The sequence below is a fragment of the Syngnathus typhle genome, linkage group LG1 (genome assembly GCF_033458585.1).
Source record: "Syngnathus typhle isolate RoL2023-S1 ecotype Sweden linkage group LG1, RoL_Styp_1.0, whole genome shotgun sequence".
In the NCBI taxonomy this organism is placed as follows: domain Eukaryota; kingdom Metazoa; phylum Chordata; class Actinopteri; order Syngnathiformes; family Syngnathidae; genus Syngnathus; species Syngnathus typhle.
The window spans coordinates 1,507,086-1,525,909 of NC_083738.1; the positions used below are offsets into that span (position 1 = coordinate 1,507,086).

General features: G+C 44.0%; 1 long non-coding RNA gene across 4 annotated transcripts; it reads right to left on the reverse strand.

Moving 5' to 3' along the window:
- Nucleotides 1–323: 323 nt before the first annotated feature.
- LOC133162112 (uncharacterized) lies at nt 324–3,685 on the reverse strand. Of its 4 annotated transcripts, none has more exons than XR_009716178.1 (5): nt 3,445–3,685; nt 2,821–2,874; nt 2,591–2,719; nt 1,796–1,985; nt 324–1,386 (listed from the first exon to the last, which is right to left on the reverse strand). It is a non-coding gene; the product is annotated as an uncharacterized LOC133162112 (long non-coding RNA). The 4 variants fall into 4 exon arrangements; XR_009716177.1 differs by having other exon boundaries at nt 324–813; nt 1,003–1,985; nt 3,445–3,684; XR_009716179.1 differs by having other exon boundaries at nt 324–1,862; nt 3,445–3,684.
- Nucleotides 3,686–18,824: the final 15,139 nt, after the last annotated feature.

Sequence of the window (18,824 nt, forward strand, 5' to 3'; positions counted from 1 at the left end):
TGATTATATTTATATTTGTCCTTCAACTAGATGCCCAAACAACCAGCAGTAGACAATGATTTAATTGTTGCAGTTCTCTGCTCATCAAAAGAGGCCATACTTGAAAATGGTAACGTAGCCACTCCAAGCGCTACTGTGGGGTCAGATCTGAGTGACCAGTTGGAAAAGAAGATGTCTGCAAAGGCTCTGTACACCTTTGTAAAAACAAACAGACGCAATATCTGGTCAGCTCTGGGATTCAGTCATGATGAAACTGATCCTGAAACTAGCAGTGAAGCAAGCTCGGAATCAGGACCTGAACAGTCCTTTCAGCTTCATACTCCTTTTGACAAGTGGATGGAATTTATTCCGGAAAAGGCTGAATACAAAGATAAGAACTGTCGAACCCGAAAAAGAGAATATACAATTTTGAAGCCTGGCACCTGGACCCACATCATAAATGAACAAATCTGGAAAACAGTCAAAACTCCTTGCACATTTGTTTTTAAAAGAGCCAAGGTCTATCCATTGGTCTCAAATAATTATATCGAAATCAGAGGATACTGCAAGGAGTGTCATGGCCTTCTCAACATTAATTGTAGCGGGGAGCCAGAAATTAACAGTCCAATAATATTGAACTGTTTCATTAAGAACAGTGAAGACTCCCTACACACTGGTAGCTCAAAGCGGTTTCTATCTGGACAGTTGCGTGTGCAGGTAGCCAAGGAACTTTGTGAGGGCAGGATGGAACCACATGTATGGCGAGCATCACAGGCAAATAAATCGATGGACTTCGGAGACCCTGGGCCAAGCCACCTGCCAAATTTGGCCACCCTGCGCAAGGCAAAGCAAGAGAAAAATGATTTGGCATTAGGTGACAAAAATCCAATTTTATCATTGCAGATGTTGAAATACAGTGCACCTCACAGTGACAGCATCAAAGACATTGGACTTGACAAGTTCTTCTGTCACTATTGGAGTCAAACACAAATGCAAGTGTACAAGAGCTTAAAGAAATCCCACCCAATATTATGTGTTGATGCAACTGGCTCAATAGTTAAAAAACTGATGAGGCCGAATGGCATGTCTGGCCATATCTTCCTGTATCAGGGTGTTATGACAGGGCATACCAGCTCCAGTGTCCCAGTCGTGCAGATGCTGTCAGAGAAGCATGATGTTAATGCTATCACACAGTGGCTGAAGGAATGGATCCATGCAGGTGCATCTGTTCCTAAAGAAGCAGTGAGTGACTTTTCTCTGGCGATTCTTGGAGCTCTAGTCAACGCTTTTACCCCTCATCCTGATCTGAAGAGCTACATCAATGAGTGCTTTAACATTTCACGTGGGAATTAACCTGGACATCTACCCCCATGTTTTGTCAGGCATTAAGATGATCTACCGATGGGACTGCCTGAAAAACAAAAGACCTCGTGTTAAGGATTTCTTTATTAGGTCAATAGCACAGCTTCTTAAGTCACAATGTTTGCAACATGCAAAATAACTTCTTCGTGCTATCACCATTGTGGCACTGAGTGAGACAGAGGGTAATGACAATTCTGGAGCCCCTATCCCATCAGAAAAGTGCAAGAAATACTTGAGAGCGCAAATCGCAGAGGAATTTGTCCCCATTTCAGATGAGGAAGTTGAGGGACAAGAACCAAGTGATGGATTAAATCAGCACATCCAGACTAATGTCCGAGAGTGGGTGACAGAAATATGTGAGGAGAGCAGGTCACTTGCCATGGCTGATGGGGATAGAGACAACATCCACTTCCTCCCTGAGATTATTCCCCAAATAACAAGATTTGGAAGTTACTTGCCACTCTGGACAGCAATAATGGTCCCTCTCTTCAAAAGCACCAGCATCACTGCAAGTTCCGCAGCTGTTGAAGCAGAGTTCAAAAACATAAAAAAAGGCCTTTTCAAGCATGAAAGCCTACCCATTCGTGTGGACCGGTTTGTTGCTTGTCATCTTTCCTTCATTGAGGGAAACATGCGGATTTGCTCTGCAAAACAAAAAAGTGATGTGTGTGATGCCACGACCGTCAGAGAGCCTGACAATGTCTGCAGTACTTCTCAAACTGAAGTAGTAAACAAAAGGGGAGAAAAGTCTCATCCTGGAGCGGAGCCAGATGCATCTACTGACAGTGCAGTTGAAAACTGGAGAGGTTTAGCGGTCCCACCGAAAAAAAGAAAGATGACTTCATATCTCTCTCCTTGTCCTGAATGGCTGCATATTGACACACAAGTGGGCTGGGAAAAAGTCAAGGTACCATTGTTGAAAAACGGGAACCATCAACAGCCTGTTAAACTTCGCACATCAAAAGTGTTTGTGCTCAATACTTGTGCATTTGATTCTGTCTTGCTGTTCTTTCTGTGAAAGTTTTTCATTTGAAAAGACTGTTCTGAACTATGAACGTGGGAACCAGTTCCTCCACCTGGTGAAAACCATCACAACACAGAGTGTGAACCCACAGGTATACTCATAGAGGGCAGAACATCTCCACTGTAATTGAGAGCGCAATGAGGAATATCCCAAGTGTTTATTTGATAAAACAATGCTCCTCACAGTACTGCAGTTTAAGCAAATAAGTAACAAGGCAAGTTTTACTTGTTTGTCCAAACGTTGCTGTCCTGCAGACCTGTGGCATGGCTTCTCTTCAGACTGCTGCTGAAGAGGGACTCAGCCTTCCTGACTCTCTCTGCCTCAGGCCAATTGAAAATCCTTCCCAGTGTCCGTCTTCATTCAAAACACAGGACAACAATACAGGCAAGGCTCTGTGTTCAGGTAATGTTACTCACAGCTACAATCTGGGAGAGTTTGTGTGGATTGACACTGACCTTGGTAGCAGTTGCAAGGAAGTTGCCTTACTTGAATTTCCCTCCAGTCTGGAGCTAAAAGAGAAGACCTTTACTTTGAGAGCAGTCATTGGCTTTGAACTAGGACTGACCCAAGATTCTCTCGGGCATTATGTGGCATACTGCAGGAGGACTGCATATGCCTGGGAGATCTATAATGACCTGGGAAGTGGAGTGAAAGCAGCATCAGTAAATACTAAGATCTTCCCACATGCTGTGTTCTACACAGTGCAGTGATGCATTGTTTGAATTGTTGGAAAAAAATGTTGATAATGTTCCCTTTGACAAAGAAAGTTATTTTTTCACGTTTTCAAGTTTCTTTTTCTGGCTGTCATCAACTTCACATACATGTATTAACTGTTGCATTAATTAATGTTTTGGAGCAGACGTAGACTCATCAGGGTATTTAGGTTGCGGTGAACCTTTTGCATGTCAGATGTAATTGAAAAAAATGATCACATAGGCTTATTGAAAACAAGGAAATTAATCAATGAGCACGATACAAACATAATTACAGAAATATCCTCGTACTAAAAGCCATTCCCCGAAGTGAAAGTTTTCTGTAAGATAAAAAGAAAATAAAATAAAGGCCAAGAACATATTTACCTTGTATTCGTCCTGCATCAGGAGCATTCCAGGAGCTTGAAATTCGCGACAAAATACAGTGACGTGGGGCTGGGTGACGTCTTCGCTATGAATTAAATGTGTAATATCTGCAAAACCGTAGCAGCCGGGACAATGGGTACCATTTTTGCAGCACAAACTAGCACAAACGAAACACAAACGAACGGCACTATTTTGGCTCGTTTGGAAGTAAACAAAGGGGCGGGGCTACCTGACGTCATCGCTATAAAATAAATGTGTAATATCTCCGAAACGGAAGCAGCACAAACGAAGATTTTTGCTGCACAAACGAAGCACAAACGAACGATACCATTTTGGATCCATTTGGAGACAGGTGGGGGGCTGGGTGACGTCATCGCCATAAAATAAATGTGTAATATCTCCGAAACAGAAGCAGCACAAACGAACATTTTTGCTGCACAAACCAGCACTAACGAAGCACAAACGAACGGTACCATTTTGGATCCATTTGGAGACAGGTGGGGGGCTGGGTGACGTCATCGCTATAAAATAAATGTCTAATATCTCCGAAACGGAAGCAGCACAAACAAAAATTTTTGCTGCACAAACCTGCACAAACGAACGGTACCATTTTGGGTCCATTTGGAGACAGGTTGGGGGCTGGGTGACGTCATCGCTATAAAATAAATGTGTAATATCTCCGAAACGGAAGTAGCACAAACGAAAATTTTTGCTGCACAAACCAGCACTAACGAAGCACAAACGAACGGTACCAATTTGGGTTCATTTTGAGCAGATGGGGGGCTGGGTGAACTCTGGATGACCTATAAAAGAATCGTTCATAACTAAAAAACCATAGCAGCACAAACGAACATTTTTGCTGCACAAACCAGCACAAACGAAGCACAAACGAAACTATTTTGCTTAAGTTTTGCGGGCCGTGGGGGGCCAGCTTCACGCAGCTGGCTATCTTTGTTGCCACTTTGTTAACTTCAGCAATATGGTATTTGTGGGAACTAAGTCATAATGAGTAGGGGAGAGATGAGTGACGAACAACTTATATTGATCACTTCAAAAGAAATTATGCAGCATTGTAGCAATTTAAAAGATCAATTTGACCTTTGCAGTGTGGTGAATTCTCTTCGATGGTCAGCTGGTCTTCCAAACAAGATGGTGAAAAAGTGGCTGGCTTGGGGAAGGAAAACTTCAGTCACACATGGCTGATTGGGGAAAGATTTTATTCAACCGATGTCAGAGAGAAGTGTCTCGCGCCCTAGCCAGGATGTCGAGTCCCTTTGTCTACTCTCGTCCTAAACCTTATACCCTTGTGCTTCCCTCCACGCGGGAGCGCGCAGATGGGGCTGTTGGCTGACCTATGACCCTGCAGTTGCCTCCTCATCTCTACATCATGTGTATCTTAGCAGTTTTTAATGGAAGCCAGATGTGTCTGGCGCCAACGAGTCTACCTTCCTGGACCAAGCCTCAAACAATCCCACAGAACCTGACCCGAACATGCCCCTGGTCATACTTAGGCTTACTAGTGAGATGAACATTGCATGATATCATAATAATAATACACTACATATTCCCCCCTGCCGGGGCACATCAAGTGCCCCGGCAACAACTCAACACGAAAAGACATCGGTACATCCAAAAACCTTCCCCCAACCATTTTATGGTTTTCGTCTACAATTTGGACCTATTTGTCTCATCCTAAATCATGCTCAAGGCATGCTACTTAAGGTTACATTAACTAGGAAAGCTCAACCTAATTTAATAGCAAATTCCGCCCTGACAGCAATCTGAGGCCTCTCAGGAACCACATTTGACCAAGACCGAATCCCCCAACCCCATTAACTGATTGACGCCGTCCGCACACCCCCCTTCGGTAATATATCACCAACGCCATCAATTTGGAGAGGAAAAGTTTGCTGTGGCCCGTTAGAAGCCCCAAAAAGTTGCCGGACCGCCGTCGAAAAAACCCCGCCAATCTAATGACGAGGAAAAAGAGGGAGGCCCATTCTACACCCCCGGAGGCGCCCCCACCTGGCGAGAGTCAGGCGAAGGGAGCTCCGGCACACACCACATTTCACAAAGCGTAGCATGAGCCCTAAACACAGCAACAAGCAGAACCACGACCCTCAAATACAATCGGTCAAAATGCAATGTCGAATAGTAAACATGCCACGGGGTAAACAAATGAGGTAACATAACAAAGTAAATAACATGGCAAAAAAACAACGAGGTAACACAGTGAGGTATATAAAAACGAATCGTCAAAGCATGCAAGAACATTAAACCCGTCGTTGCGCTGCCCCCCTTGCACGCACAAGTGCGTGCAGATATGAAATCCAGTCCACTGAGCCGACAGTGGGAAATAGCACTAGTAGTAGACGGCACTGTCCCGGGCCGGCTGTCCGTTCAATGTCCTCCTGTTGCTTACGGCTGTTGAATCCCGTGCAAGGCCCCGGTCAGCAGCCAGGCGACCTATGACAAGCTAAAGCTACTGTCTGTATCAAGTGACGTTAACAGTGCAAACATGTGAAGTCATAATGGCAAAGGCCGCAGCCCAGGCCGGACGTCCTTCCGGCCCCGACGGCCACCGCTGGCGGGGCAACACAACCCGATAGCTCCAGTCTTTCCAGCCCCCTCAAATAATTATTCGGCGGTGATGGGGCAACGAGGAAAAAGCTGTGTCAATCATCTCATCGAAATCTCATCAGAACGCCCGAGGGCTCCCGACCCCTACCCCGCGTTTCCAGAGGCCCACGCGGTCCCTGAAACAAACAAACAAGCAAACAAACAAACAAGCAAACACTCCAGGACTCATTCCCCTCATTTCTCGTCGTGCCGACAGCGTTGCTAGATCCCCCCAATCACAATGTAAATTCTACCTGTTCCTGGTAGCCTTTCCTGTCGCAGATGTCCCTGTCTCAATCACACTGTCATCTTTCTGAAGTCCCGTCAGTCATGTCACTTCAACCGCTCTTTTTCCCGTCCAAATACTATTTGTCACCCCCAAAGTCCTTCTTCAGTTTAAAGATGCGTAGCATTCTCAAACCGGTATCCCTCACAATACTGTAGTTTCCTAGATCTGTACTAGAGATGCTGTTAGAATAATTAGTTTTGCTGAAGCGCTGGTCGGCCTGGAACCGAAGGTCACATATCTTCGGTCAAGTCAACATATGTGCCTTATGAGCCTTGGGGGAGTCCTTATACTCCCTTCCTTGTCTTATCTGTGAAGAGGCCCTCACTAGTTAGAAACAGAACACCTTTGTTCTTTGTTCTTTGTTAGTTCAATAGAAGTCCTTTCTCTCTGTTAATTGTTTTGTCCGAGACAGTTTTTAGTTATCCCATATTTACTCAATGTTTGTTTAAGTAGACTTCATGCAAGTTATCTCACATCTACTTAACGTTTGTTAGAGTGTTTGCACGAGAGGTATCTGATTATTTACTTATTATTATTACTATTGTGTGAAATGTAGCAAGAAAGTCTAGAGCATTGTTTTACAGAGACACGGCATCCAGGTTTAGAGATTGCACCCAGGAACAAGGATGCCAACCATCTAAGAACAGACTCTGCATTCCTGGGGTCACAGATCGGCCAAGGCCATGCGGCCTCGCACCACACAACATGATTAGCTAGCTGAAACAGCGTTGCTACAGATACACTCTCCCCTCCCTTTAGTGTAGCAACGCCTCTTGTAACCAGGGCAACCCAAAATAAAAAGAGGAGATGACGGTAGGGCAGGCCAGAATTAGTAGAGGACTGTGAACTGGGCCCTCTACCTAATTCTCCTCGCGAGCAAAAGAATACTGGTTGTCTTCTCCTCTTTGTTTCCAGCGTGTAAATAAATGTCTGATGGTATTTAGACCTGACATTTTATTGGTCCTTCGAGCCGGATGCCAATACACCCGAGGATTCCAGCGGGCGGCAGCGGAGATCCAGATAGACCGCGCGCGGCAGGACCTCCCTAGGTGAGGTCCTAGAATCCTTTTCAAGGGCTGGCTGTCTGCTCGTCAGCTGGGATCCAGAGGTTGAAGGCGATCCGAAGTGCAGAGGTGAAGAGAACCAGAGGGTGAGTTTGTTTTTGTTTAAAAGTGTGGTGCGGCCGAGGGCTCGTCGTGCCCTATAAAAGTCCTAGGACAGAACGGAGAGGTCCGTTCTAAAGGTACCAAAACGGAGAGGTCCGTTGAAATAAAAGGACAGAGGTGTCCAAGAAAAGTTACAAAACGGAGATGTCCGTCTAAAGGTAACAAAACGGAGAGGTCCGTTTAAATAAAAGGACAGAAGTGTCCGACGGAGAGGTCCGTCTAAAAAGGTCAGCGGAGTCCACGTGAAGCCGAAAATTCCGTAAAACTGTGTGAATGAGAGTGTGAATGGGAATACATATCACTAGATATAGTATTCCATATTAAAGCAGTGGGGAACACATAACGTGGTTCTGTGGACGCAGTAGGTAAGGTTTCTCCACCAGCCACCAGAACGCTGGTAGAAGTGAGAATCACCACAGGATCTTTTCGTTATCCCACTGGGAACACCCGACTTTAGAAACCCCTATGGTTTTACAGTTGGGACCAAATTGATTAAAATGGGGAACTTGCAGACCAAAAATAAGATCCGAGATGCACTTAAATGTAAGGATTGGAAAATAATTGAAAGGCAGGATCCTGACCGACTTAAAAATCTTGATAAATGGGTTAAAAAAATATATAAATTTGAGGGTCAACTTAAAACAACCAAATTGACCGAACTTAGAGGTGCCATAAAAGAAAAGACTAAAAGAAACCCCAAAAAGATGAAGGAGGAGGGGGATGAGGATGTAGTGTTTTGGTTGAAAGTAGCAGGAGAGAGAGAGAAAGGAAAAAAAAAAAAGAAAACTCAGAAAGCGCTGTATTGCAGGCAGGCAGGAAGATGATGAGACGGGGCCTAACAGTAGGCAGGCAAGAGAAAAACAAAATTTACAGAGTTAGAGAAGAAGGGAGAGGTCTAGAGAAAGTAGAGAAACACGTAGAGAAAACACATGCTACAAATTCGAAACTAAAGATCATAGCGGGAGGAATACATAAATCACGCCCTCCATGCAGAAAGAGTAGTAATAGACAAACGAAAACGAAAACAAATGAAAGCTTCAAAAAACACTTTTTTGGTAGACCAGGATAGTGACACTTTTTACCAAAATGCAGGCAGAGGACAGAAAGGCCAGAGAGGGCGAGCAATACCCAACAGAGAAGGCTTTAGAGGCCGAGGAAGAGGAGTTGTGCAACCTCCAATAGAATGCTGGAGTTGCGGAGAAAACGGTCACATGACACGTGACTGCACAAATTAACAAAGACAGTTATGACTAGGCCAAAGTCAAATCAAATCAGGTTTGCATGTAATGAAGTGGGAACCTAGCTGGCAAAATTAAAGAGAAATTAGCTTAAATATACAGGAGATATTTGTGTTCCTTTTGTGCTGGTGTGTGTGCGTGTGCGCGCAGAGGATCCTCATGAATGAGTGTGTATGAGTGCGAGTGAGATGTGTGTTCTATGGAAGAAATCAGTAATGGAGAATGTTCTGGAGGCTGTTGAGCAATAATAGGGAAATTGAGGAGTGGATGATGGTGTGTTTAAGTTTGTTGGAGAAACTGAGATGAGCAAGGTGTGTGCAATAGAGAAAATGAGGCGTGTGTGGCAGAGAGTTACGAGAACGGTGGCTTGATAGGATGGGAATAAGAGACAGCAAATGTTGTGTAGAAGACTGAAAGATGTTGAAGGTGAACATGATGGGGGAGGGCAACAGCAAAGTTGGCCTGCCCTTTGAGAAGGTGAAACTGATAAGCGTGCCTGCGCTCGCGCGTTGTCGCGGGGCGGGGCTGTCCGCGTGGGCCTTTGCTATGCTCGTGTGGGCGGTGGGCCGGCATCATGGTTGTTGCAGGAAATGGCCAGCCTGCGACCAATCAACATTGATGCTACGCCCCCCTCACACGAGGGGTGCTGTGGCTGCGGGCAGGGCAGGGACGGTGTGATTTTCTCGGATAGTGATGCTTAAGGAAGATGTGACAATATTTGCTTGAAGGATAAAAGGCACTAATGAGAAAACAAAAGTATAAACAAAACGTCAAAATAGAGGATGACGTTTGCGCAGCGTTGTTTGTTTGTTTGTATTGTTTGTGAGCTGTGTCTCTGCTGTAAGTTTTTGTGTTGTCTGTGTGCTGTCAGTGTTATGTGTTAAAATTGGCTAATGTAGGTGCACAAAAGAATTTGCTAGATTGTAGTCTATATGATTTGCACCGCAAAACAAAAGCAATTTTGTGAAAATAAGAAGAAAAGAAAGGCAAGCAATTTTTTTTGTGGCCAGGAACTGGTCCACACTGCATTAATGCCTAGCCCTGATGAAACAAAAATTGAGAGATGGAAAGAACTTGCTTTCTGGAATTGGATGAAGCAAAATTATTAAATAACAACATTTCAAAGCTAAATAGTCGATTGGTTGTGTCAAGACTACACTAGTTTTTACATTTGAGGATAAGACAGTGATTGAGTTAGTTAAAGTTAAGAAACAACAAGAATTGACCATTATATTAATTTACTGACGGTTATTTTGTTAGTTTTTATCTTTATCTTGATTGGTTTGACACCTGGAGGGAGGAAAGATTAGGATGTGGAACACGGGTTGAGACACCCAGTTACACACGCAAAACATGTGTGCACTGGGACACTGAGAAGCATTTTGAAAGGTGTGTCAAAATTAAATGAAGATGAAATCATATGTAGTAATACAACGCTTTACTACATATGGATTCTCTAAATCGTTTGAGTAAATTGAGTAAAATAAAACATACCTTTTGATTTGTGTTCAAATTACTAAGATTCTTGTGATAAACGATGAGAAACTGATTGAAAAGAAACTACAAGAAACTACAACTAAGCTAGTTGTGGAAGCAGTCCAATTGCCACGAAAAATAGCTATATGCACGTGTGCAGGGCACACACACAAGAAGCTGATTAAATTCAAGAGGGAACGAGCTTGCAGACGGAACCGCATAGCTGTGGTGCAAGAGATGCTTCAAATTTTATACACACAAGAAGCAGATTAAACTCCTGAAACGTTTTTAAAGATGTGCAGCGACAAAGTCCATAGACTGAAATTCAATCATGGACAAAAAGAGGGGCAAGAGTAGAGAATGGCATCTATAAATGACCAGAAGACAGACCTATCCTACCAAAGAACCTATACCAATTGGCAGCAATATTGAGCCATACGTAGTGCGTGTCACATGGCTCAAGAGGAGGGATAGTGGGGCAGGTCAGTCGTCAGCTTTATACAACATACGGATTTGATTCATATTTAAAACATTTTCAAAACAAATTTTTTTGTAGAGCTTGTTTAACATGCAATCCACAGGGTTATACTGCCTGGTCATAAAAGATGCATTCTCAAAATGGTTTGAATTGGTTTCAACAAAAACACTGAATGCCTTAACAGTGGCAAACACGTTATGCAAAGAAATAATACAGAGATATGGGATTTCGGAGATAAATTCTCATGATAATGGGGGCACTTTGTAAATCAAGTAATGAGGAGAAGAAGCACAATGTTCAATAAAGATTTAAAAATCATTGTGCACACCATCGCCGAAGTGCAGGATTAGTATAAAGTGTGAAGAAGTGCATGGAAGAAACTGGAAGATAACGGACAAAATGTTTAGACCTGGTCAAACTGTACATAAATATTACAAGTATTGTGGGTTTAACCCCGTATAAAAAATTGTTTGGGCGACAATATAGATTACAATGTTTTAAAACCAAGTGGGAAACTAAGGATGATTCAAATTTGGCATTTACATTCTGTATTTATAATTAATATTTTACAGGCAAAAAGAACAAAGCACGTTCTCATTAAGAGCATTGAAAATGAAACACTGGTGTTCTTCCAAAGGGGAAGGGCCACATTGAATATTGATAATTACGTCAACTGCCATTAAAATAGCAGAAAGGTCAGTTGAGGTGGTCCTTGCAAATTACAAAAGGGTAATTTCTTTTGAGGTAACGTTCAATCGGGAAAAGTGACCCAAAGGGAGCCTTACCTCTTAGAGAAATGCCGGGAACAAGAAAATGGAACAATGACGCTATTGCATGTAAGGTGGCCATCTTTGTTGCCACTTTGTTAACTTCAGCAATATGGTATTTGTGGGAACTAAGTCATAATGAGTAGGGGAGAGATGAGTGAACAACTTATATTGATCACTCCTAAAAAATTATGCTGCATTGTAGCGATTTAAAAGATCAATTTGACCTTTGCAGGATGATCTGCTGTGTCGGATCTGGACTGCCATGAAAGTATGATGTTTATATGTGTATTTTGTTAACAATCGCTGTAGATAATGAATGGGATGAATATAGCTAAAGCGAATGTGGATAATTTGTTTCAGGTAACTAGTATAAGAGTAAACTGCTAAACGAAACAATTGATTGCTAATGGCAAAACAAGCTGTAAAGACAATTGAATATGTCATATGTATGGGTTTGCGACCATTGCTTTATGTTGTACCGTCACCATTGATCAAAGACTGTGTGAAATCTATCTATTGGATTGTGAAATGTATGACAGAACATTCTATTGAGCATCCATTAAGAAAAAAAAGAAAAGAAAAGAAAAAGCCACTGCTTTCAGAGAATGTAGTCAAGTGAAATTGTATATGCATCAACATGCCAAGATCAGGAAAGAAAGCTAGTAAAAACCAAAATATTTTTAAATTTGAGAGGCGACGATGATCTGACCGAAATTGATGCGATTGGAGTCCCTAGAGGAGTCCCTGATTAATAAGAATTAATTGACCAAATTGCAGCGCGACGGGAGTCCTCCATTTGCTGTTGGTGAGCGGTGAACAAGAACGTAGACAGAATAAACTACATCCACTACAATGTGAAGAAATTGGGCAATTGGACACAAGCGGGGCTTGAGGCAGTGCATGAACAGCTAGCCACAACCTCCCTAATGGCATTCCAGAACCGTATTGCTCTTGATATGTTGTTGTCTGAGAAAGGAGGGGTCTGCGCAATGTTCGGAGAACAATGCTGCACCTTCATCCCCAACAACACCGCCCCTGATGGGAGCCTGACGAGGGCTATTGCAGGCCTGCAATCCCTCAATGCAAGGATGAAAGAGCACTCTGGTGTGGACACATCAGTCTGGGACAAATGGATGGATGTTTTTGGGAAGTATAAAGCCCTTGTGTCCTCAATTTTGATATCAGTTGCAGTATTTGCTGCTATACTCACCTTGTGTGGATGTTGTTGTGTTCCTTGCCTGCGTGCTCTGTTTAACCGTCTCATCACTACAGCAATATCACCCATGGAGGACAAGATGGCTCGGATTTACCTAATGTCTGAGCGCCAAGATGATAGCGATGACGATGATAATGATGTCGATGACGGGATTTGTACACAGACGCTAGAGGACTTTTTCCCCGATCCATGCGATTCTGAATGATGACGACGCGACGTTTATCCTTTGAGTGTAAACATATTTGTTTTCATAAATGTGATCCGACAACTGAAAATCGAGAGAAGTGGTTGTTTACGGTGATGTGAGGATTTGAGCAAATATGTGATAAACAGGAGGGAAATGTTAGAATAATTAGTTTTGCTGAAGCGCTGGTCGGCCTGGAACCGAAGGTCACATATCTTCGGTCAAGTCAACATATGTGCCTTATGAGCCTTGGGGGAGTCCTTATACTCCCTTCCTTGTCTTATCTGTGAAGAGGCCCTCACTAGTTAGAAACAGAACACCTTTGTTCTTTGTTCTTTGTTAGTTCAATAGAAGTCCTTTCTCTCTGTTAATTGTTTTGTCCGAGACAGTTTTTAGTTATCCCATATTTACTCAATGTTTGTTTAAGTAGACTTCATGCAAGTTATCTCACATCTACTTAACGTTTGTTAGAGTGTTTGCACGAGAGGTATCTGATTATTTACTTATTATTATTACTATTGTGTGAAATGTAGCAAGAAAGTCTAGAGCATTGTTTTACAGAGACACGGCATCCAGGTTTAGAGATTGCACCCAGGAACAAGGATGCCAACCATCTAAGAACAGACTCTGCATTCCTGGGGTCACAGATCGGCCAAGGCCATGCGGCCTCGCACCACACAACATGATTAGCTAGCTGAAACAGCGTTGCTACAGACACACTCTCCCCTCCCTTTAGTGTAGCAACGCCTCTTGTAACCAGGGCAACCCAAAATAAAAAGAGGAGATGACGGTAGGGCAGGCCAGAATTAGTAGAGGACTGTGAACTGGGCCCTCTACCTAATTCTCCTCGCGAGCAAAAGAATACTGGTTGTCTTCTCCTCTTTGTTTCCAGCGTGTAAATAAATGTCTGATGGTATTTAGACCTGACAGATGCACCGATCCGACTTTTTCAGTTCCGATACCGATACCGATGCCGCGGCTTTGCGTATCGGTCGATACCCGATACCAATCCGATATTATGGTTGACTTAACAAGCTACATAACTCTACATGTGGAACAGAAAAGACCAAAGGCAATGGCATCAGGCAGACTACACAGTTCTTTGCTCTAAATTAGGGGTGTCCAAACTAACGGTCCAGTTTTTATTGGCCCGCAGCAAATTCTGAAAACATAATTGAATATGGCCCGCACAAGAAGCTTGAGCTCAGCTTCTCAGTTTCCACACTAGATGGAGCCCGCCACACAAAGCGTTTGACGTCCCATTGACACCCCCCGGAAGAGAAGCGAACACGCAGCGTTTGACATCCGATTAGCCTCCGCCACCCCCCCCCCCCATTCGGGAGAGAAGCGAACGCGCAGCCTTTGACGTCCCATTAGCAACCCGAAGAGAAGCGAACGCGCAGGGTTTGACGTCCGCTTAGCAACCCGGGGAAGAGAAGCGAACGTTCGCTCCATGTTTGCGTTTGTTTAGAAAACTCTCGTGGCATGCGGCACACGTGCTGCTGACGTATGACGTAGCCCGCGTCCCAATAGATTAAGGAAAGTATCGGCTCACAGATCGGCTGTATTTTCCGATACCCGATCCATCTATTTTGTTGATATCGGGGCCGATATCCGATCCAGATATCGGATCGGTGCATCTCTAATCTGTACCTTTATGTATCCGTGCCTTATGTTCGAGTCACCTCACTGTTCAAACCAGTCATCATTCTGAAACAACGCTCACGTAATCTTTCCAAAACGGTACAGCCACTCAAATCCTTTCTGTATTCGTTATGCAAACTACTCGTCCTAAAATGTATAATTAAACATTTGCCCTGTAATAGCAGCTTTGATGCAGTCACGCGTTCAGAAATTTCCCCATTCCTTGTCTCTGGCCCCGTCTTCCTCCGACATTCAATAACCTTCCAAACTTTCGTTGTGTATTGTGCCACTGTCCATTCCCAAATCACTGTATGATTTGTCCTTCGCACTTTGTCATTGAAAAACCTTAAACCTTATTGCCACTAAATTGTTACCACGCTTCGCATCCATTCCAGGCTGTTGTCTCCCGTTAACTCCCTTTCTTTCAAGACGCTTCTTCTGCTCCTTCCATCACTGCTAGTTGAATTCCGGCGTGTCCTGTTAAAGCTTAAAAACAAGTGAATTTGGAAAAAAACTTTGTATATCACAATTACAAATTGAAACCTACTCACCCCCTTCTGTTTTACCACTCCCCCCTTTTGACACATTCACTTAATGTGTCATTACGTATCAAAAGGAACCTGCAAAGCGTCCCCTCTCATCACCACACTCATTGTAGCCAGGCCCGCGGAACCTCTAGCTCCAATCTGGGCCCCGGGACCGTCACCCCAAGTCCCTGAAACTTGACTGTCCACCACACACTCGGCAACACAAACAAAAATCAGCGCACTCCTGTCAGTGAGCTTGTAGCCCTGCTGACAGCGGACATTTGTACACACAAAAACAGACATCAAGTATCAAAACAAAAACAGTCATAAAATGAATCCTGGCGCTCGGGGATCCTGTCCTGAAAACCATGTAATCAACAAGTTCATTATAAAAACCAAAAGGGCAAGGGTTAACATATTCTCGTAAATTCAACACAAACGTTCCACGAACGCAATCGACAACCTGCAAGAACGAAAACAAGTTACGCAAACAATGCGCAATCCGCTCCTTGGCTGGTGGCCGTTGCTGCTGCTGCTGCAAAAAATCAAGTCACACAGAAAAACAAAGCAGAGTCAAGTCAAGTCAAGTCAAGTTTATTTGTATAGCCCTAAATCACAAGCAGTCTCAAAGGGCTTCACATAGACAGAAATTGACAATTATTCTCAAAGCATCCCCTGATCTTAAGCTCCCAAAAGGGCAAGGAAAAACTTAAAAACCCCTAGCAGGGGGAAAATGAGAAACCTTGAGAAGGGACCACAGATGGAAGGATCCCCCTTTCAGGATCACCAGGTTGAAATGGATGCAGAGAGGGCACAAATGATACAACATGAAAATCAATTAAATAAAAAGTGGATGTCCATGTCACAGCAGAGGGCTGCCGAAAGGAGCCCTCAATTGTCCTGGCAGTGCTCTTCGAGGAGGTTGAGCTGCAGTTCCCCTATCCTGAATTGGCCACGAGAATCCAGATAGCCGCTGTCAGCATGGGTACCACCTAACCACCTCCCCGGCCGGGGAGGGGGGAGGGAGGGGGTGGAGAGGGAGAGAAAACAAACTCCAGCCGAATCGGCCACTACAGGTTAGTTAAAGGCCATGTCATAGAAATGTGTCTTTAAACGTGTCTTAAATGTTTCTACTGAGGTAGCAGTCCTAATATCCATTGGTAGGGCATTCCAAAGCTTGCTCATGTCGCAAGCAAGCTCAAGCGTCAAACATTTGGTCACTGTCCACCTAGTCCGTCACCCCGTTGGGTGAGCTCAAAGTCGTCACACGTCAAATCGTCCAAAGTCTTGATGTTCAATACTAGTTCTGTCTTGTCTGACCATATCACTGAAATGGGCCTTCTCCATCGAACCGTTTGGTTGTCGATGGTGCCCCTGATTGATCATTGAACCATGGTTCCGGTCAGAGCTCATCACTTACCAGTTCTAGTCCCTCCGATCTGTACCACCCCTTCAGGTGAGAGGAATTTTATCCTCAATGGCAAACACATCACCCCAACTTCAGACCTCTCTGGCCAATCATACTGCGCACACACAGCCGTAGATGATCACATGCGCACTCACCCATCCACACACTCACAGACACACCCATCCGTCTCTATCACTCAGCTCTCCCCCCAAACCAAGCAAAGTTAGTATGTTAGTGTGCAGGCAAATATTGACTCGTAATAGTGACTCTTCACATTCGGACATACTCGTCAACATGACCTATTGTAAAATCTCCAATTCAATTTTCCATAAACTCGCCCATCAGATTCATCGCAAATTGTCATATATGTCTATCTGAGGGACTAACTGTGGGACCCGCGTTTTGAGGGAGCCTCCATACCCTCGTATTGGTCCTACAAACTCGATCTCTATTACTTATGTTAATTAAATTCAGTAAAGATGGGTCAGACTATTCTCTCTGGCTTTTTACGTCGTCATTTGGCTCTCCCCCTTTTTTCCCGTTGTCTTGTTCAAAACTGTTTCTCAGTCTGCTTCTCTTTATTGCCCCTCTTGGCGAGTCTGCAGTTGAATTTGAGCCCTATCTCAGTCATTATCTTGTTACCTGTGGCCTTGTGCGACTCCTATGCATGAATGTGTGAAAGTCAAAAACTTAAACGGATCCATTTTTCTGACTACCCAACCTCCACTATGGCGCAACAAACTTCTATCGTATTGAGTAGGTACATCGAGCGTCCTAGCTTCCTCTTGACTGAATCCACTTTAGTCTAGATGTCCCATTCTAAAATGTATCTAACTCGATTTCTACTTCTTATGTCTGGTGAGCCAAAACATCAGATCTCGCTCTTGTTTCTCACCGTTTTAGCCTATTTGTTTTATTCAAATCTGTTCAATCTCTGACCATGATGCTTCTCTCTGTAGCTCTACGCATTATTCAATCCTTTATCAAATCTCCTCAGTTCTGTCAAACCCAGTGCACAATGAAGCTCCTGTCCACTCTAACCCAAGCCCCACGAAGTTTTAGCACCGCCAGGAGTGCGATTTGGCCGTCGGACATTTCAAGTCCATATCTTTTGCCGCACCTCACCCTCTCAAGATGGTGTCCTTTTGTTGTTGCTTCAGAGCCAACACATCCATCACTCTCGAATGAGTCCATTGTTCAAATGTCCATTTTTTCTTCAACATTGTGAGTTCCTCCACTCCTCACTGTCTTTTCTCGTCCCCGAGGATGTTGTCATTCTTCCGGACTGTACTTGCCCCCTCCAAGCACAACAACAGTCTTTCTTTGTCCTTGCCAAAGGTCAAAGGTGCCTCAAATCCAGGCACCGTTTTGTAGTCGCCCACGGCTGCAGGCGGAGTCTCGGGATCGAGTTTTCAGGGATCCTGGCACTGAGAGTGACAGACTGGGACATCAAACTTGTAAGACTACCTCCAAATGTAGCTTCTGCCATCCATTCACTAGTAACGTTTGTTTACCAAAAGTCAAATTCTCCTAGTAACAGCAATGTCGTCTTTATATTGTAAGTCCTGCAACTCATCCTATTGTCGAGCTAGGTTTTGTCTATAGTCCCAATTTAATGGGACATTGTGTCAAAATTAACTCAGAGGTCTGCGTTCCACATCCAGCCCTAATCTACGTCTTGATCTCTCACGCGTTATTACCTGTGTCATGCTTGCTCAAAAATGCGACTTAGAATATGGTGCTGTGAATTTCCAATCTCCCCGATCAAAGTGGATCCCGCTTCTCAGCTCTCCTCTCTCATGCTCCTGTTAGCCTGCAGTTGTTCAAATCAAAAATGTTATTTTCTTTTAACTCTCTTTCTGTTGAACCTCTAAATCTCTCGTGTTGCTAACCCATCTACTCCAGGAAACGATTTAAAGAAAGTACAAACGAATTACTCCCAATATCTCCTCATTATTGACGAGTTAGTCCCCCTTTCTTCTCTCACTCCCTCTTTCTATCTGTCTCTGGGTTTTGACTACATCAGCACCTTATGGCACGTCTCGTGTAGGACCTCGACCACACAACCATCAGGAGAACACTTTATGGTGCAGTTCAATCTCCGCGGGGTATCTCTGCCTAGGAGGGCAGTGGGGGTACGGTCCGATACCAAAACTGGTATGTTTGTCATTAGATCTTTCCAGCAGAGCTGTACTGGTCTTGTGGAAGGGATCAGCTGTTTTATAATCTCGAACCCTATTGCCCGTACAAAATGACCGGACAAGGGGGGATGAATAGCGTCTTCAGGCCGGACGCAAGTGAAAGTCGGTCCGCTGTCAACCATTGCCGTCAACGGTTGATTGTTTACTTTCACTGTTATTGTTGG